Source organism: Pseudorca crassidens, chromosome 5 (assembly GCF_039906515.1).
Source record: "Pseudorca crassidens isolate mPseCra1 chromosome 5, mPseCra1.hap1, whole genome shotgun sequence".
Taxonomy (NCBI): domain Eukaryota; kingdom Metazoa; phylum Chordata; class Mammalia; order Artiodactyla; family Delphinidae; genus Pseudorca; species Pseudorca crassidens.
In genome coordinates, this window is record NC_090300.1 from 142,111,013 (window position 1) to 142,132,324 (window position 21,312).

The window sequence follows — 21,312 nt, forward strand, 5'->3', positions numbered from 1 at the left end:
AACTACCATATGACTCAGCAATTCCACTCCTGGGTATATATCTGAAAAAACTAAAAACACTAACTCGTAAAGGTATATACATCCCAATGTTCATAGCAGCATTATTTGTAATAATCAAGATATGGATGCAATTTAAATATCCACCAACAGATGAATGGATAAAGCAGAAGTGATATATATATATATATATATATATATATATATATATATATATGTGTGTGTGTGTGTGTGTATGTATATATGTATATATCTTATGGCTGAGTGATATTTTATTGTGTGGAAAAAATATATATATATATACTACATATATATATATTACAGCTATATGTATATATATAAAACAGCTACATGTAAAAGAATGAGATTAGAATATTTCCTCACATAATATACAAAAATAAACTCAAAGTGGATTAAAGGCCTAAATGTAAGACCGGAAACCATAAAACTCCTGGAAGAGAACATAGGCAGAACACTCTGACATAAATCTTAGCAATATTATTTTGGATTATCTTCTAAGGCCAAAGAAATCAAAGCAAAAATAAAAAATGGGACCTAATTAAACTTAAAAGCTTTTGCATAGCAAAGAAAACCTACCGAATGAAAAGACAACCTACTGAATGAGAGAAAATATTTGCAAATGATATGACTGATAAGGGGTTAATATCCAAAACACATAAACAGCCCATACAACTCAATATCAAAAAAACAAAGAACCCAATTTAAAAAATTAGCAGAATATCCAAACAGATATTTTTCCAAAGAAAATATACAGATAGCCAATAGGCACATGAAAAGATGCTCAATATCACTAATCATCAGAGAAATGCAAATCAAAATCACAGTGAGATATCATCTCACATCTGTCAAAATGGCTGTCATTGAAAAGTCTACAAATAACAAATGATGGAGAGGATGTGGAGTTTCCTCAAAAAACCAAAAATAGAATTACTGTATGATCCAGCTCTTCCACTGCCGTATATGTGCCTGAAGAGAACAAAAACACAAATTTGAAAAGATACATGAACCTCAATATTTTTATCAGCATTTTTTTTTACAATAGCCAAGATATAGAAGCAACCTAAGTGTCCATCAACAGATGAATGGATAAAGAAGATGTGGCACATATATACAATGGAATATTACTCAGCCATAAAAAGGAACGAAACTGAGTTATTTGTAGTGAGGTGGATGGACCTAGAGGCTATCATACAGAGTGAAGTAAGTCAGAAAGAGAAAAACAAATACCGTATGCTAACACATATATATGGAATCTAAAAAAAAGAAAAAGAAAAAGAAAATGGTCAGAAAAACATAGGGGCAAGACCGGAATAAAGATGCAGACCTACTAGAGAATGGACTTGAGGATACGGGGAGGGGGAAGGGTAAGCTGGGACAATGTGAGACAGTGGCATGGACATATATACACTACCAACCGTAAAATAGACAGCTAGTGGGAAGCAACCGCATAGCACAGGGAGATCAGCTTGGTGCTTTGTGACCACCTAGAGGCGTGGGATAGGGAGGGTGGGAGGGAGATGCAAGAGGGAGGAGATATGGGGACATATGTATATGTATAACTGATTCACTTTGTTATAAAGCAGAAACTGACACACCATTGTAAAGCAATTATACTCTAATAAAGATGTTAAAAAAAGATGTGGTATATTCCTATTTATATTAGCCATAAAATGGAATGGAATTCTGCCATTTGCAACAATGTGGATGGACCTAGAGAGTATTATGCTTAGTGAAATAAGTCAGACAGACAAAGACAAATACTGTTATCACTTATAGGTGGAAAATAAAATAATAAATGAATGTGTATAACAAAATAGAAACAGACTCACAGATATAGAGAACTAGTGTTTTCCAGTGAGGAGAGAGAAGCGGGGAGGGGTGAGATAAGGTTATGGGATTAAAAGATACAAACTACTATGTATAAAATAAATAAGCAACAGGATATATTGCACAGCACAGGGAAATACAGCCATTATTTTGTAATGACTTTGAATGGAGTATAATCCATAAATATATTGAATCACTATGTTGTACACATGACACTACTATAATATTGTAAATCAACTATAATTCAATTTAAAAAATAACAAAGTTATTTGGTAACCTGTTAGTGTGGAATACAGTGCATGCACACACACAAGGACATCCTCCCCAGAACATAACAGCATAGCTTAAGAGCACGTATGATGTGGTACAGAACCAAATGTCTGTGAAGAACAAAGGTTTTGTTTCTGTGTTTTTCCCCCTCATAGCTCTATTTCACACAAAATGTATAAAAACCATTAATTCAAGGGCAAACAAATACTGAAAGCATTAAACACATTTTCAAGAAGCAGTAGCATTTTCAAGAAGTTAATGAACAGTGCTCACTCTGCATTACTGGCTCCTGTGAAAGGGTGGCATCTGGCAGATGGACTGGAAGGCAGGTTGGCCCGGGGCTGGCACAATCATCTACTGGTCGATAATAGGGCTCCTCTCAGTGCTTAATTAAGTGGTTCTGATTGTTCGCTGAGTATGAGAAAATGCATTTGGAGATTCGCGCTGGTGGTTCTACCCTCCCAATTAATCTAGTTACAAATAGGTCCTTAGCCAATTCACTTTTTCATTATTAAGAGGACAAATCATAACATAGCATGAACTAGAAGTAATTTAGCATGTCAAATACTTTAAAACTTAAATGGGGTTGAAATTAAGTTCACTTAAACCCCAAGAGCAAATTTGCTTCCTGTTTCAGGACCCTTGCGTTTCCAGGTGATTTCACGGGGCACAGCATTTTCCTATCCCAGGTGAGGCTCATTAATGGGGCTGACATTTGGTCATCTCCAGGAGGGTTCAGTATGGGCCCCCACAATCTGGCTCGGCCACTACTGCTCCAACCAAAAGAGCAAACTGTGCACCTACAGGTCAAATTTATGTTCAACTATCAATATATGTACTATCACCAGTATGAATGTGTGTGTGTGTGTGTGTATGTGTGTGTGTGTGTGTGTGTGTGTGTGTCTCCCTCTCTTCCTTCCCTCCTTCCTTCCTTCTCTCTTTCTCTTCTGTCTCGTACTCTTTCTCCCTCTCTTCTGGGTATCTGACAGAGAAAGAGAGAAAGAGAACCACCTTCTTCGTCCAAAATCATACCTAAAAGCTAAATTAAATAATCATATATACTTAAAGTTAACAAATAGATTTAAAACTCAATAAACTTCTTCATTTAAAATATATATATATATATATTTTTTTTTTTTTTTGCGGTACGTGGGCCTCTCACTGCTGTGGCCTCTCCTGCTGTGGAGTACAGGCTCTGGACGTGCAGAGTGGCCATGGCTCATGGGCCCAGCTGCTCCGCGGCATGTGGGATCTTCCCGGACCGGGGCACGAACCCGCGTTCCCTGCATCAGCAGGCGGACTCTCAACCACTGCGCCACCAGGGAAGCCCCATTTAAAATATTTTTTAAAATTCTTTGCAATTTCATTTTCTCTGCAGATTATTAGAGTTTTTACAGGTGACACATTTTCATCACATTGAGCAACATTTGCAAACATCCATTTTTAAAATGCTCTCTCTATAAGTAGTCCTTCCCTTCCCTTCCTCCCTTCCTTCCTCCCTTCCTTCCTCCCTTCCTCCTTTTCTTCCTTCCTTCCTTCCTTCCTTCCTTCCTCCCTTCCTTCCTTCCTCCTTTCCTTCCTTCCTTCCTTCCTTCTTCCTTCCTTTTTCTTTGTTTGTTTTTTATTCCTACCACCAAAGTAGATTTGAAAAGAAGTTTTCTATTCTATCCCTCTCAAAACATAAACAAATGCAAATCCCAAGCAACAAAAGTTCTTTTCATAATTTGTTCTTTGAAAGTGGTAGATAATATTTTGTTGCTTTGTAGTGTTGGTGGGAATAGGAATGGAAGACTTTTTCTTTTCCCTCTTTTTTATTCAGTTTACATTCAGTTTTAAATTTTATTTCCCCCTTCTCATCCTTACTGGTTTAATAAGGGATTAATATTCAACATATATAACAGCTCATACAACTCAACATAAAAAAAACCCAAACCAAATCAAACCAAACAAAAAACCAAAAAGAACCAAACCAAAATTTTAAAAAAGGAAAAAATATTGAACATCTACATGCTTCTAAAAGTCAAAAGTACCCATTAAGTTAAATTCAGAGAAGTATTATTCTCTCTTAGATACCTTCGTCTTATGTCCTTTACACCTTACAGATAATCAGTTTTCTTGTTTTCCGGTTTCTCCTCCCTGTGTTTCATTGAAGTCATTTCTTAATTGTCATTAAAGCATCACCTCTCTTTTCAAAGGGAATGTTAACTTTTCAAAACATCTTTTAAGTAGTGTATCATTGTCACTTATTTTTTCTGGAACACTTGTCATTGCATAAAGAAAACATTTTTTTTTTAATTTTGACAACTCTCTTAAGTATTTTGTCATCAAAAAGCCAGTGAAACTTTACCCTCATGGACAATTTTCCTGGTTATTCCTGACTCATTACAAAGTGTTGCACAGATTCTACTACCTGATGCAGGTTTTGTCAGGCACACTCTAATGTGGATCCTATGATCCGGACATCCTAATACACACTTCCCTGTAGAACCCCCTCCCCTTGACCTGTGGGACATGTGGCTTGCTTCTAACCAGTAGAATATGACAAAGGTGATGGACTGTCATGTCTATCATTATATTACATAAGATTGTAACTTATGTCCCGCTAGTGACTGTTTCCACTGACTCTCTCCCTTGCTGGATTTGATGAATTAAGTTGGTGTATGGAGAGTCCCCTGTTGCCAGGAACTGAAGGCATCCCTCAGCCAACAACAAGCAAGTTGCTGAGATCCTCAGTCTTACAGCCAGTGAAGAATTGAATCCTCCCAACCACAGATCCTTCCCCAGTCGGGCCTCAGATGAGACCCCGGCCCTAGCCTTCACCTTGATTGCAGCCTTGAGAGAAACCCTGCTGCAGCAGACCCAACTAAGCCATGCCTGGACTCTTGACCCCAGAAATGATGTGATCATGAATGTGGGCTGTTTTAAACCAATACGTTTGTGGTAATTTGTTATGCAGCGATTAATAACAAATGCACAGGTTTTACTTTTATAGATGCAACAAAAGTTGCCGCAGCACCTTGCTTTTGAAGGGTGCAGTACATAAACTTCACATGTGGGGCTGTCTCCGTAATCTTCACCTAGAAATGGTTCTTTAAAATTCCAGTCAAAGCAGCCACTCCATCAGGGGTTCCACTACGCTGTTTTCCCATCAAGCATTTCTATTTTACAAATTACTCTTATGAAGATGTCTTCTCCAATAAAGTTTTCAGTTGGTGGCTCATAAAAAATGTCATTTATTATTCATCTCCTTACTGGAATAGAATGTAGCAAATACATAAGTGAAGGTATTGAAACATCTCTTTACTGGAATAGGATCTAGAAAATATATAAGCTGCTGAAGTATTGGAAACATCTATGCTTTCATTCAACTCTATAGCTAATATTCTCTACCACATAATTTATTCTAATACTTTTATCTTAAAATGTTAACAGTGTTTCCTAAATCCCTTCCAGATTTGTGGACAAAGGAAAGTAGTTTAATTTATTGGTATGTATTGATTCCTATGTATCTGTTTAGCCATTTTTCCTCAAAGGGTTGAATGAGTGCTTTCCTAATGAGGATTTTGCTACTGAGTAAGAGACTTCAAAGGAACCTCTAAACAATTATCATTAAGATTAATGGTATTTTTGAAATATTGAGTATCCAGTAACTTTATACACAACAAAGAAAAATTAGGCAGTGTCTTTATGTTCTGGTTTTTAAGTGTATTAGTTTTTTACTTTTTAAGTGTCTTGCTAATTGATGACATTAATAATTACCAGCTCAAGGCTCAATTATACACCTAGAATAAATTTCACTATTAAAGGAAAGTGAAAATGGTTTTAAATCCATGTTGCAAATGCAATGTTCTCTTATCTGGTCTCCTGGCTTCCATCCTCACACCCCGTTTGTCAATTCTCAGCTAGAGGACCATTGAAAAACCCATCCTGTCACATCCCTGTGCAGACGGTCCAGTGCCTCTCATTTCATTCACAGTAAGAGCCCAAATATTTCCAGATCCCTACATGACCTTCACTCTTTTCAGTCCCAATGACTGGACTGCCTCACACCCCACTTTCCTTCTCACTCATGCCTCCCCAACCAGGCTGGCCTCCCAGATTGTGCAAAGTGAGCTTCTACCCCAGTCCTTTGCTGCTGCACTTTCTTCTTCTTGGAGTGCACCCCCTCCAGTATCCATAAGATTCATTTCCTTGCTTCCTTTAGGGTCTGCTCAAACATCTCCTTATCAGAGAGGTCTCCCCCTCTATAGCTACATACAGATATGTAGCTATAGCTATGTATAGACGTAGCTATAGAGATAGATAGATAGACAGATAGATAGCAATTCCCCAGATACTCCTATCCCCACCTTGCTCTTTTCTCCGTATAGCATCTCTCATATCTGACATTGTATATATGTACTTGTTGTCTCTACATGAGAGTAAAACTCTTTTGTCCACTGTTCTAACCCCAGTACCTAGACTCTATCTGTCTTATAGAGGATGCTCAATAAATATTTATTAAATGAAAGAATACATTCAAACAGCCTTCTTGATAATATAAAATATTTTTATTGTTTTTACCTGAATTTGGTTTGGGCTCTCATTGTTTTTATCACGTGATATGGTCACAAAGAGATTACCATAGGGATAGAAATTTTAGCTGTCATTGTGTGGCATCTGTGCATGAATGCTGATTTACCTTCTCCAGAGGATGTAAGTAGCCTTCCGACCGTCTTCAGAAAGAATTTTCTTTACCTAAGCTTCTAGAAGAGTGTGCTTCCTTGAGCTCTGTGTTCAATGTCAGCCTGTTCTCAAGATGTGCAGTGAGGTCAGTGGAACCATCTAGAATGCCATGAGCCAAATGCATTGTCTTTTCTGCATTAGGGATGTGTTGGTACCAAGAGCAACAACAAACCTCAAATCCTTGCTTCACTCCAATAAAACGAGAGGCCCACCCTATGTGGTCTCAACCTTTGCTGTCACCTAACAGTCACTACCCTGGATTATTAATGGGCTGCCTTCTCCAGCCCCTCATTACTTCATGTGGCCCGGCCTGTGGTCTCTGTTTATATTTCTTACCTACCAACTCCTCTGATTTCTGACAACTCTAAGTATCTTCACGCTGGCCTTTCTTAGTTTGTGTATCCTCATATCAGGTAGGCTGCTACACACTGCCCTCCACTGAGGGCATCTTTCCTCTTTCTGGTAGTCAGGTCTGCCTTTTCTAAGGGTACTTGGCATCAGTAAACTATAATTGGGCAAAGCCATAGTGAACAGGGAGAGGGGAAAACACAATTCCTGCTGGGCCATTCTAGACCTCTATTTAGAGAAAAACATTGGGGCTAAGGGTTCTTGCACAATGGTTTGCTGAAGTTATGACCTTGGAAAAGTCATTTAATATATCTGAAGCTCAAGATTCTTCACCTATAATTGTGTCCTGTCCCCATATGGTTGTTGTAGGAATCAGAATGAGTCCACCATAAAAGGCCAAGGACTTGAAAATTTAAGCTAATGTCATTGCAATATTATCCAGAAGGTTCTGTTGGATTTTAGTCCCTTTACTTTAAAATTTGCTTGCTATATTATTTACACACAGCTTACATTTAAAAGTGTCCACTTTTTTATTAAAAGTGTCCACCTCCCTTTTCTGTTTCTCCTAAAAACACAGACATCAATTGATCTTCTAGTGACGCTCTGTTGTGATAACCAAGGATTGGTACATCAGCAATTTGCCTTCTCGATATGAAGCGAGCACACAGCTGTTTGCCTGGCACATTCTTCACCATTTTAAGGTATTCTGCTACTCCTGCTCATCTGTGACATTAAAGGTCCTTTCAGTGAGCACACTGGGATGGAAGGGTGTCTGCAGATTTCAAGGTTAGGGGAGCGGTTAAACACAGCACTTGGTATGATTTTATGCATGAACATGCCAGCTTTTTGCAGACACAGACTCTTCAGACTGAAAATAAATGCCACTGGGTACAGAGTCTCACATTTTTATGGTACATTAATGCTGATCTTGTGTTTGCATATCAAAGAAAAATGGCTGAGCAGACATTTTAATATAGTGGAATGATTATTGTTTCTCAGCACGCAGGCAAGTACATCTGTTTAGTCTTTGGGATTCATTACACTAAACTAATGGACATGTTGATGAGGGTAAGTGTGAGTTTAATGTGTAGAATAAGAGACAATCTTGAACATTTATGAAGCCACCACCTCTAGTGAGCAAAGCGAATTTATCTCTATTCAACTTTTCCATTTGTAAATTAGTGGTACATACATTGCCCAGAAGTCTTGAAGTTCTGCTCTGAAGGACAAAGATCAGTCGAGAGAACTGTTGCTAGATTTCTCCTAAACAATCCCTCCAGGCACGTGATTCTTCACTGGGCAGAGGAAAGGGCTGATTTAAGGGAAATGGGGGGTGGGATGGAATGAAATGTAAGATGAATGCTAGCTTAACCTCTCACAGCCTACAACAACCACATGAAACTTATGAAAACTATTCATTGTGCATATGCACTGTGACGAGAAAAGTTTGCACAATGTTCAATAAGTATTTATAGAATTAATGAATTGAAGTTAGGATCAAAAGGGAGAGAATGGAGCAACAGGGTAAGAAACATTAGTTTCAGATGCCCATTTGCGCCCATGGTCATGTTCCCCTTTCTATCTGCCCAGAAAGCCCTGAAGAGCTTCTCCAAAAAAGGAGATCCAAGGGTGATTTCAAGTCCTGGATGGGGTCCGCAGGCCCAGAAATCAAGCTTCCTGGGCTTCTCAGACTTGTTTATATATTTTGTCCAATGTCAAATATTAGATGACCTTGATTTATGAAAGAAATTCCTGGTTTAGGAAAAATGTTTTGGATACAGAAGTAAAACCTCGTTGTGTTTTGTTTTCTTTTCAAAAAGATCATTAATTTATTATTTATTAATCAAATACATATTCTTCTCAAGGCAGAGGGCCAGGTCCTATAGGAAATATGGTGTATTATTCTTTTCACTCAGTACTTTTTTTTCTCACTCAGTAAGTTTTTCATTTGCCTGATAACTCAAGATACTGTTGTAGAAAGCAAAAGTATAGATGAAAAATAGTTAAAAGTCAAGGCTTAGCACTGAATCCATTTCCTAAATAGGCCTGATTCTTTTCATTCTTTATTCTTAAATTATTTATACCATTTTTCTTTGACTTTTTTTCTTTTTTTTAAGTAGGTATTATTCAAGCATATTGCAAAATTCAACAGGGACAAAGGATCCACAGTGAAGTTTCCCTCCTACCTATGTCTCCCAACTACCCAGCTCCTATCCTCGGAGACAGCTATGTTATCAGTTTTTTACTTATTCTCCCAGAGGTATCTTCGAAGTATTTTAAGACAAAATGAGAACATAAGAGAAGACAGCTCTTAATCATAGCCACTCAATACTTCCCTTCCACATGCATTCTTTGTGGAGTATTATTTCTCTTCTCTGGGGATCTGGGATGGGGGTGAGAGTGTCTAAAATTTGAATCCTCTTAGGAGCAGATCCTAAGAAAGCAAATTTTCCCCATCTTCTGGAAGCTCAGGTCAGGTAAGTGGATTCAGAGGTGGAGTCAATGGTGAAATTGAGGTTGTGGGGTCCATGGCAGGCACTGGGAAAACGAAATCTCTCCCAAACCCAGCAAAATCCTCCCCCAGCATAAGTTGAGGGTCACACAGCATGTGACCCTGGGGCACAGCTGGTGATGCAAGGCCTTACAGTCCACATTCTAGGGCCTGAGGATAAGGAGATCTTTCTTTCCCTGTTGGTAGATTCCTTGCAAACTTTCAGGTCTCACTGTGATTCAACTCTCACCAACACCTCTCAGGTGAGGCAACCAGGATAAGTACGAGGGGGTCCAGGGCATACAGGTGTGTTGTACAATTTCTTGGTCTGTCAGGATGATTCGTTTCGATCTACCAAGACTTTCACTGAGCAGATTGTCAGAAATCCTGAGATGACTGTTGGCCGTGGACAGATCTAAGGTCACGTGTCCTTGGAATTTCAACGTCCTTGAGTTCATGACAGACCCTCCTTCAGCTGGGGCTGCAGCTCTTGGACTGGAAGTCTCACCATTCCAGCTGGAATCAGGCTCTGATCTTAGAGATATATCAGGACATCAGGGGCAAGACACAGCATCACCTGGGGGGGTTCCATCTCAAGGTAGTCCATAGATGAGTGACAGAATCTGTGTCCACATGCCATGGACAGGGGCTTCTGGAAGTGGTTCAAGGAGATATGGTGGCTCCAAGTTTCTTTCGACCCTTCAGACCTGGCCCTCCTGCTGTGTCAGGACCCTCCTCCACCCACACGCTGGAGACTTCTGTCCTAGGTCACACTACACAGTGCTTCCCTTTACCTAATCTTTTCTTTGATTTCAGGGAATAGACTTAAGAGTAAAGGAGAAGGGTGTTCACTTCAGTGAAGACTCAATCACTGGTCCTTTGCAGTTTACATGTGCTTTCCCCTCGAATATTTTACAATGTTTAAACCATTTTTATTATGAAATATAGCACACTACAAAAAAACTGTACAAAACAGAAATGTACAGCATAAGGATGCATCACAAACCGACCCAGACCAACCATCGCAGGTACCGCAAAAGCCACCCATCATCCCTCCCATCACTGCTCCACCCTCTCACCCAGAGAGCACCACCATCCCTACTTTCATAATCTCTTCCTTGCTTTGATTTATTCTTTGACCTCTTAAGCCACAGAAACACTGTGGCTTAGTTTTGATTTCTTTATGTAAATAAATTATACACATCATGCCTTGTTTTGTATCTGATTTCTCTCACTCAGTAGGTTTCTGAGATTCCATGTGGTTATATGTATCTAGAGTTTGTACATTTCTTATTACTTCTTACTATTTACTCTTTGTCCATATTTATTATTATCTATAACATACTGCTATCTATTTATCACTATTACTGTTTATAGATACGTGGGTTGTTTCTAGCTTTCTACTCTAAGAGTAATGCTGCTGAAAACATTCTCTCTTGGTGCATATGGACACATTTACATTTGGTATATACCGTGGAGTAGAATACCTAGGAGTGGAGACAGAGATTCGTGTTTGCCATTAGTAAATAAGGCCAAACAGTTTTCTAAAACAGTGGTACCAATTTACACTCCTACCAGCAGTGAGTGTGTTCCCATTGCCTCGTGTCCACATCACCACTTGACATAATCTGCTGTTTTCATTTTTGCCTTTCCACTGGGCATGTGTGATTTTTGTCTTATATTTCCCTGTAAAATTTCGTGTATTTATTGGCCACTTGGGTATAATCTGTTCAAACCTCTTGCCTACATTTCTAGTTTGCTCTTTCTATTCTTCTTGATTTATGGGAGCTCTTTATATACTCTGAATATAAGCCCATTGCAGGCATTATAGGTTGTGAATTCCTTGTCATCTCTGTGACTATGATAAAAAATAATTATTTTTTGGTTTTTAGAAGTTATTTTTTTTCTCCATTATGAACTTAGATATTGCATTAGTTTTCAGTGGCTGCTGTGACAAATTAACACAGACTTGGTGGCTTGAAACAATAGAAATATATTCTTTCACAGTTCTAGAGGCCAAAAGTAAGAAATCAAGGTGTCTTCAGGGCTGTGCCCTTTTTCTCTTTCAGGTTCTTGTGGCTGTCCACATTCCTTGGCTTGTGGTTACATCTTCCTCCATCTTCACATTGTCTGTCTTCTCCTCGTCTATCTGTTATAAGGACACTTGCCATTGGATTTAGGGTCCACCTGGATAATCCAGGATAATTTCATCTCAAGAGCCATAATTTAATTACATCTGCAAAGACCCTTCCCCCAAATACAGTCACAATCACAGGTTTCAGGAGTTAAGACGTGGGCATAACATTTTGGGGAACACCACTCAATTCACTATCGAAGTTATATATTCACTTACTATTCTTCTAGTGACTATAATCCAAGGTAAAATACACTCTCCTGACTTATTAAAGACAAATATTGTGCCTCTATCCCTTCCCAGAAAATTCAAGAACAGTAGAATATTTTAAATTCATTTATTACCCTCATGAACTACATATTATTGCTGAAGTGTACTTTTATATGTTTATTGTAAGCCTAAAAGGACATTATTATCATTACTTTATGCAGTTACTACGTGGACAGCACAATAAAGCCAACAGAAGCAGTAATTTTGCTTGATGTATCCAATCAATGGAATAAGAACTATTTTTTTCCTTCATGTGGAAAAGGATCAATCGAATTTCATTTTCCCATATGAATTTTATTTTTTATCCATTTGTTTACTCCAGAAATGATAATTTAGTACCTCTTATGTGCCAGGGAATGGGAATAGAGGAAGAAGAATGGCAGACAAATTCTCCAAAGCATGGGTTAAAAATTTATTAAACTGGAGTTTTAGTCTGAAGAAAATCTTGAGATCATTTGGCACCTCAAACATTATTGTGCTAATAAGGAAACCGAGAGTGAAGAAATTGAATGACTTTCTGTGCCAGGAGGTCACAAAATCAGACCCTTCAAATCCTTCAGATCCCAGTCTAGCCCTTGTAACTTCTAGAGTAGACATGATATGCTAACTCAATAAATGTATTTAAAGAAGACAAGGCTATGTGGACATCTAAGAAAGATACGCAGAAAAATGTTGTTTTGCAGACACATGAATCTCCACCTCTTGGAAACTACCTCATGATGTATACCTTTGGTCAAAACATAATACCCATGGCCAAATCTGGAAATAGACAAGATCTATGGAATGTTTTAGTAAGGGAAATCTTTACTATGTTATTAGTGATAATAATAAAAGTTAACATCTCACGAACACTCACGATTCTCCAGGTATTGTGTTAAGAATATTATTACGTGGGGGGAAAAGCCCACGTAAGTCATGCCAGCTTTACGAAGTTGGTGTTATTATCCTCATCCCCTTTTAAAGATGAGGATACCGAGGTGCAGAAGTTCAGGAACCTGTCTGTTCAGGTGATGTCATGGTGAGTGGTGGAGCCAGGATTCTAAGCTGGAGAGCTGAGGCTTTCTTCAGTCCTCCAGGCAGCCCTGCCCGTGGGTGCTGAGCCACAGAAAGGGGCTTCCATCTTTTCCAGGACCTCTTGTGCTGCTCTCACAAACCTCCAGGTTCACGCCTGTTTATCCCCCAGAGAGAAGGGAGGGAAGAGTGGCTCACTCCTTTTGCATCTCACCTACATCTCTTGCTAGAATACTTCTCTTCATGGTTCTTCTTCATATCTTGAAGAAATAACCACTATTTTCCACCTAAAATCTGGCCATTGTGTCAAAAAAGAGGGAGATCCATGGAAACAGTCGATGTGTCACATGTGCTGTGTCCACGTGGTGCTGGCATAGTGACACAGTGAACGGGACAGATGAGCAGGAAGGCTGTTGGAAGTGTCCTATTTTCCCAAAGTGCTCTCCCTCCAGAAAAAAATTACCCCAGAGTGTTTGCTTTGCAATCAGGCCATCTCTTGTTAAAAACACCCATATTTCTGAGAGGCATTAGGAACTGACAGAACATGATGCAGCCGCCATCACTTGTGAATTCATACCAAAAGGATGAATATGAATGAGGAGCAGGGGTTCTAAATGGATCCCTGCAGACTCATCGCAGCTCTCCCAACATTTGACAAGCTGGTTTTCAAAGGGATCTTCAGGGCACGGTTTGGCAGTCAGCCGTGAGGATGCCTAGTGCCACTTGGGACTGGAATCAGCATTAGTATTCTCTGCGGGGTGGATGCCAGCTCCAGCGTCTAATCACAAATGCCATATCCGTGCATCTCAAATGTCATTTAGGTAAAATTAATTCTGATTGATGGAGCCCAGTTCTTGCTTTTAGTTCTTGAGTTGCCTGCTCTGACTGTAATTGGATTGAAATATACATAATGGAGTTGTGAGAGATGAGGATGGGTCGGCTTAGTCATCAGTGTCCTATAATTTGTCCCCCTACATTAAGACCATAAATAACATTCCCTGGCCTCTGGGAGGAACAGACAGTGATATTATGGGCACTGATCTTTTCCTTTTTCTTTCCATTTGCTAAATTAAACTTTGTAAAGTAAGCTTTAAAATGTTGAAAAGTGAAGTTCCAAGAAATTATGAGGGCCACTTTCTTCCTTCGTTAATGAGAGAGGCTGGAGGTAATATCTGAAGTCTCTTCACATCCATTTCTATGACTCTAAGATAGTCTCAGCATGTGAAAAGTTGATCTACACTTATTGTATAGTATAGACGAAAAAGTAGGAGTACTTTCCCTATTGCCTCCTCCACCGAAAACTGTGTTAATAACTAAAAGTAAAACTAACACATGCCATCTAAGAATTAAAATGTCTTAAATCTTTTTTTAATTCAAAATAGTACATAAACATGATAACAATTGTACGTTAACATGCCTGTGAAAACATCTGAAGCACAGTTGTCCTCTATCTTCTAATAATGGTGGTCCTCAGTCCCCAAACCACACACTGGATTCACTGTGGTTCTCTCTGTTGCTTCATTCCTATGTTCAAGCAATAAATTCTCTGTGATGTCAAAAAAAAAAAATACTTTGGAGCCCAGGAAGGTGAGTGAGACCTGGACAAGAAGGACGACGAAGAGAGCAGCTAGTGTATCAGTTAGTTTCTGCTGCATAACAAACACACCCAGATAAGTGGATTAAAATGGCAACCATTTATTTGCTTACAGTTCTGTAGGTTAGTGATTTGGTTTAGTTCAGCCAGGAAGGCTTATCTCTGCTCCATGTGGTGTTAGCTGGGTTCACTCATGTGTCTGCAGTCAGCTGGCAGTTCTGAGGCCACATGGAAAGCTAGCTGAAGGCTGGCTGCCTGACCTCACTCACAGGGCTACTGATAGAAGGGTTGATGGAGGCAACTGGGTTATGTGTTGTTGATTGTCCAGAAGGCTACTATGGCTTTGTTCACATGATGGTGGTTGCAGACTTCCTATGAACAGCAAGAGAGGGCTTACCTCAATGCACTAGCACTTTTCAAGCCTCTGCTTCACCAGCTTTGTGATATCCCATTGGCCAAAGCAAGTCACATGGCTATGTCCACGTTCAAGGGAGTAGACTCAGTCTCTTGATAGGAGGAATTTGTGGTGGTTCTAAAATGTGTCCACAATTCCTAGTCACCTCTGCTACCAAGAGGTGGAGGACACCCTTGAATCTGAGTTAATCTTAGTGACTTGCTTATAACTTTAACAGCTGAAATGACCCTGCATAATTTTATTTATTTATTAATTATTTAAAAAAAATTTTGGCTGCCCCACACAGCATGTGGAATCCTAGTCCCCCAACCAGGGATTGAACCCATGCCCCCTGCATTGGAAGCATGGAGTCTTCAACACTGGACTGCCAGGGAAGTACCTGACCCTGCATTATTTTAAAAGTGAGGTCAGCAAAGGACCTGCTGAGACAGACTTGCTAAAGAAGCCACATGTAATTACTCTGGCTGACCACCCAGCTGAGCTCCCCACCAACAGCTAGCATTAGTTGCCAGACTTACTGATGAGCCATCTTGAACACCCAGCCCGGTTCAACCTTCAGATGACTGCAGCCCTGCTGACATCTGACTGTAACCACATGAGAGGCTCCAAGCAACAACAGCCCAGCTGAGCCCTTCCAGAATTCCTGACCCACAAAATCATGAGAAAAATACAATGGCCATTATTTCAATCCACTGCATTTGGGGGTAACATTTTTACTCAGCAATAACAGCAAAATTAATCGGTTTAAAAACTCAAATGTAAATACTATAGTAATAAAAATGTTAGAAGGAAATCTAGGAGACTAAATATGCAACGTAGGAATTGAGATGATCTTAAGCACACCGAGGGGGACCCACTTTGGTTTCTTGAAGATTCCATTCTCTCCCCCACCACCACACAACTTGGTGTGATCAAAGCAGGCTTTCCCACTCAGTTGGAGTAAGTGAAAGAATTTAAATGCTTTTCAGGACAATATTTAAGATTGCACATGAACTGTGAACCTTCTCATAACTCCCTGGAAGAGCTCAGGGATGCCCTCAGTTTCTAGGTAGCTTCCTGTCCAGGGTCTGAGTCTCCCTCCCCTTCTTGCCTCAGCACTGACCATCTTCACCAATTTATAAAGAAATGCCCCTCCCCTAGAAGTACAGGGCCCGTCTTGGGATTGATGCCTCTCTGCCTAGAAATGAAGTTCCTCAGGACTGCATTATACAGCCTGCAGCAAAATCTGGGGATCCTTGGAGACTTCAAGTCAGAGCCTCTTTGAGGTCTCGCTGCCCAGAAGAGCTACAGATGTGGCTCTTACCCTGACCCCCATCATGTCCTGTAGGAACTGTTGGATCACACCACCCTCCCTTGTGTGAACAATCAGACCTGGTCCCACCCCTACCCAAGACAGACCCACATGTTCAGAGGAAAGAAGAGGATGTTCTCCTACTGGCCACATAAAGCCTCTCCTGCCCGCACCTCCCCACACACACTGCTATTTCACATGATACACTGTACAGTGTTAGCCTTTTCAATGATGCTCTGCTCCTGTACCCTCAGTTACCTAGACATATGAGCCAGTTCCCCAACTACATAAAGATCCAACCATTTCCTTGAAATTACTGCTTGGAAAGAGCTGGTTAAACACTTAAACCACATCCTTTCTGCAAGTCTCTACCTGAGGACGTTAGCTCTTTCTCCCCTTCCATCAACTTAAGTTATAACAGATTTCCTTTCTAGAAGGAGTGTAATGGACAGGTGTTTAATCTCCTCTGGTTCCTACAGAGGCCAGTTCAGCTCATTTTTCTCCCTTTGTTTGAACCTTGATCGTGGGAAACAACCTCTCACATTCCAAGGGGGCAAGCTCTGTCTTTGCCTTCTCCTGGATTCCCTTCCACAGGACTTGCCCTCCCCCAGCCTGTGGGGCTGGGGCTGCCTAGTCAGAGAGCCTCAGAGCACATGGGGAGGGCCACCTTCGCTCCTCTGCTGGCCCGTGCAGGGCCTTGCTCTCCTTCCAAAGTGGCCTTAGATAGAGAAGCTGAAGGTGGTGGTGGAGGGGGGGAATACTGATCTCTCTCAATATCATTTCAGGGCCAATTAATCCAGAGGAATGATGATAAAGGGCTGTACTGGGCATTAGCAGTGAGAAGAGAAAGTTAAGAATAGGTGACAGAAATTTCATTAATTCATACCCCTTTTTTCTCCTGGCTGCACCACACAGCTTATAGGGATCTTAGTTCCCCAACCAGGGATCGAACCCGGGCCCCCGACAGTGGAAGTGTAGAGTCCTAACCACTGGACCACCAGGGAATTCCCATTTCATACCCTTTTTACATTAAGAAATGTAATTAATATTGCCAAGAACTTTGTAAGTACCCCAAATAGTGCTATGGAAAATAACTAGATGACAGACATGTCCCAGAGAAGCGGGTTCCCCTCTAGATGCAATGAATTAATACCACGAAGTATTGTACTATAGGGTTTCACTCTCTTCCAAACATCCCTCCTGGCTCATACTGGGTGAGAGTTTCTTGCTTCTCTCTCAACTGCCACTTCTCTGCTGAGGCAAAGAGGTTTGCCCATCTTTTGTGTCTCCACAGTACCACCAACCTCCAGGTTCCCAAAGACACCCCCCCCACACACACACACCTTTCAACCACCCCGTAGCTCTCTGCAAGTCTGCCAGAGACTTTTTGCCCCTCAGGGGTCCCCTTGGCCTTAGTGAGCAGCTGGTAACAGCAGGAGCCACAGGAAACCGATGTGACCACAACACTCGGGCACAAGATGGACCCCTTGTAGTTATTGCTGCCACATCATGGATGTAGGTTTTCCATATGGGAAACTGAAAAGCAGACACAAGGACAGACAGATGGAGACCAAAGTGTCAGCTTTGCTGTTGACCACAGAGAGGACATTGGATGAGGCTCCTGCATTTGTGTGTTGGGCTCGCCACCTCTCTGCTTGTCCCTTCTCCCATCTGGTTTTTGGAGCAGCTCATGAGGGTAAAGTTGGGTGTCCAAATCAGATATTTTATCCAAGATTGCTGCCTCTCATTGGTCCTGGGTGGAGAGGGGAGAAAGGAGATGGAATTCATATTGTTTACACTCTTCTAATAGATCAGCTCCCCACAGTCATGGAACACAAGCCATCAGCAGTCACCCACACCTCCGCAGAGAGTGGCCAGTGAGACTGGACAAAGAGGCCAAAAGGGTAAGTCAAGTAGCATCCCTTCCACGTGCACGTACGAAGAATGGGGACTGCAGGTCCCCCAGCTTTTCTGTTCTCTTAATGCGTCACCATTGGTTTAAGCATTAAGCCCCTGGTCAGGCAGAGGTGTACTGTCCTGCTCTGTGGGGCCATCCATCAGGCCAGTTTTACTCCCACCTTCAACAGCCCACTCCCCCTTGGGATACCTTCCTGTGACAGCTTCTGGGAAGGATATGTTTTGTTCCCAGAAGCTGTCCATTGGCTTAGAATACTGAAATATTTAAATTAACTTTGAGCCAAGCTTGAGTCAAGGCTGAATATTTATTCTTTTCTATATTTCTTTGCATTTTTTCCCAGCCCTATTGCCCAATGTAGCTTATCTGAGATTCTGCAATGTGATTAAAAGTCAACATTAGATGAACTGGGAATACAATGTCAACAACCTGGAGATGACTTGAAGTTGAATGTAAAGCCTTCTTTTATTAAATTCTGTTTTAGTAGACTAGACTAGGCTATAGTACAGCAAAGAGTAATCCCCAGATCTCGGTGGATTAACACTTTCTTAAATTTAAATTTAAGATTAAATTTCTTTCCATAGATTTCACTGTCCACAGAGGGCTCTGCTCTGCATCGCCATGGTCTTTACTTTGGTACCCACCTGAGAGTGTAGCCATTTGGAGTGTTGCTGGTCATGTGTCAGAGGGAACTTCAAGCTTAGCTAAGCACACGCTGGTGCCTACAGCTTCCTCCTGGAAGTATCAATGTCCCCTCTGCTCACATTCTATGGGCCAAAGCAAGTTACGTGTTGTGCTTGAGTTCCAAAGAGGCACGGAAGCCCAATTCTCCCACCTTCCTGGAGAACAAGAGCTGGAAGAGTGCAAACAACTCTAAGGACCAGCACAGATTTTCAGGGAGAGATAAAAGGCCACAAATATTAAATGTTCTTGTAAGTTAAAGTTCAACGAATTTTGTGTCTGAAGTAAAGTCCAAAATTAAATACTCTTGTTCTTGTGAAGTCAAGTCCAAAGTCTATAATTCCTGATTTTAAATTAACACTCAATGAAATTACAGCCCTCTTCCCTTTGTTAAGAGTCTGGCTTTCTTCAACCATCCTGTGTGAGCTGGGCCACCATCTATCACAGCGGACTTAATGCCTTCAGGACTTTAGATGTTGAGTTAGTTCAATTTCTCAGTCTCCACTTTAGAATATAAAGAGAAAGGCAAATGCTGTATGATAACACTTATGTGTGGAATCTAAAAAGTACAACAAACTAGTGAATACAATAACAAAAATAAAGCAGACTCGCAGGTATACAGAACAAATTAGTGGTTACCAGTGGGGAGAGGAAAGGGGGGAAGGGCAAGATAGAGGTAGGGCATTAAGAGGTACAAACCATTATGCATAAAATAAGCTATGAGGATATATCGTACAGCACAGAGAATATAGCCAATATTTTATAATAACTATAAATGGAGTATAACCTTTAAAAATCGTGAATCATTATATTGTACACCTATAACTTACATAATATCATACATCAGCTATACTGCAGTACATTTTTAAAGTGATCTTAGGACCTACAGTATTATCACAGTACTGACTCTACATCATTAACCAACCTCAATGCCTGGAGGAGCCATCCCAAGTGAAATGGGGTTCTCAGGATATCGTGTTTGGTAAAATCTTGACCTGTGTTACTGATGTCAAATACGAAGTGGAAGCTGAATGGGATCTGAGGACAGGTTGGAGGATAAAGAGGGAAAATCATCCTTGGTTTCATGTCTGCAGGAAACCATTGAGGCCAAGGCACCCTGACCCCGGAAGTTAATTCCATTGCAAGAAATGTCTTTTCAAGAGGTTAACAATACCCCTACTTAACCTTCATGTACTTACTGTCTCCTTTCTTAGAAGAGGCATTTTCAGAGACATATTCGGGACATTCTTATCTTCTTGCAGAATGTAGAAATTTGTGATGGTGGCAGCCTTGTTTCCTCATCTTAGTTTCCACTTCCCCTTTGAGTCTTGGGTCTGGAGTCTCTCAGGCTGCTTGGAGGGTTGCCTCTCTCCAGTGGCATAGTTGCCACCCAGTGTTATGGATGTGTATTTTCTGTCTTGAGACACAGTCACTTGCTTCCATTGCCTCTTCTTGTGAAATTGCAAAGGTCTGAGAGACATGGCCTCTGGGGATGATTTCCTTCTGGTCCTCATGTGGTTTTCAGTGAATCAAAGAAGATCCCTGAACCCAACCTGCTGTTGATGCTTCAAAAGTCTGTTCTCCTAGAGCACAGTTCTCACTTTGGCTGCACCCTAGAGTTTTTTTTTGGGGGGGGGGGCTTTAAAAATCCTGAGGATCATGCTACAGCTCAATCAATTACATCACTGTCTCTGAGGGGGTGTGATGATTAATTTTACATGTCAATGGGGCTGAGCCATGGAACCCAGGTATTTGCTCAAACACTGGTCTAGAGGTTGCTGTGAAAGTATTTTTTTAGATGACAATAACTTAAATCAGTAAACAGATGGCCTTCCACAAAGCAGGTGAGACTCATCCAATCAGTTCAGGGTCTTAAGAGAAAGAGACTGACCTCCCTTGAGCAAGAAGGGATTCTGCCAGAAGACTGCTTTTTGGATTTGAACTCCATCTTTTTCCTGGGTCTCCAGCCTGCTGGTTTACCTTATAGACTTTGGACTTGCTGGCCTCCACAGTTGCATGAGCCAATTCCTTAAAATGAACCTCTCTCTCTCTCATGCATCTTGTGGGTTCTGCTTCTCTGGAGAGCCCTGACTGATAGGGGTGGTTGTAGTGGGTCAGACATTGCTGCCTTTTAGAGTTCTTCTGGTGATCCAGTGTGCAGCAGGGTGAAAACCACCTCCTGAGGGTGGCTGCAGAGGAGAGGAACCCTCCCTGTGCTCCTCAGGATGCTGTCTTCCCTCTACTTCCGGATGTTCTGGGGCCCAAGAACATTTTTACCTGTAATAGTAGGGGTGCTACCCTCTGTCAACACCCCCTCCTGCT

General features: G+C 40.9%; 1 non-coding gene across 1 annotated transcript; it reads right to left on the reverse strand.

Moving 5' to 3' along the window:
- Nucleotides 1-17,325: 17,325 nt before the first annotated feature.
- Nucleotides 17,326-17,398, reverse strand: TRNAG-UCC (transfer RNA glycine (anticodon UCC)). The gene has a single exon. It is a non-coding gene; the product is annotated as a tRNA-Gly (tRNA).
- Nucleotides 17,399-21,312: the final 3,914 nt, after the last annotated feature.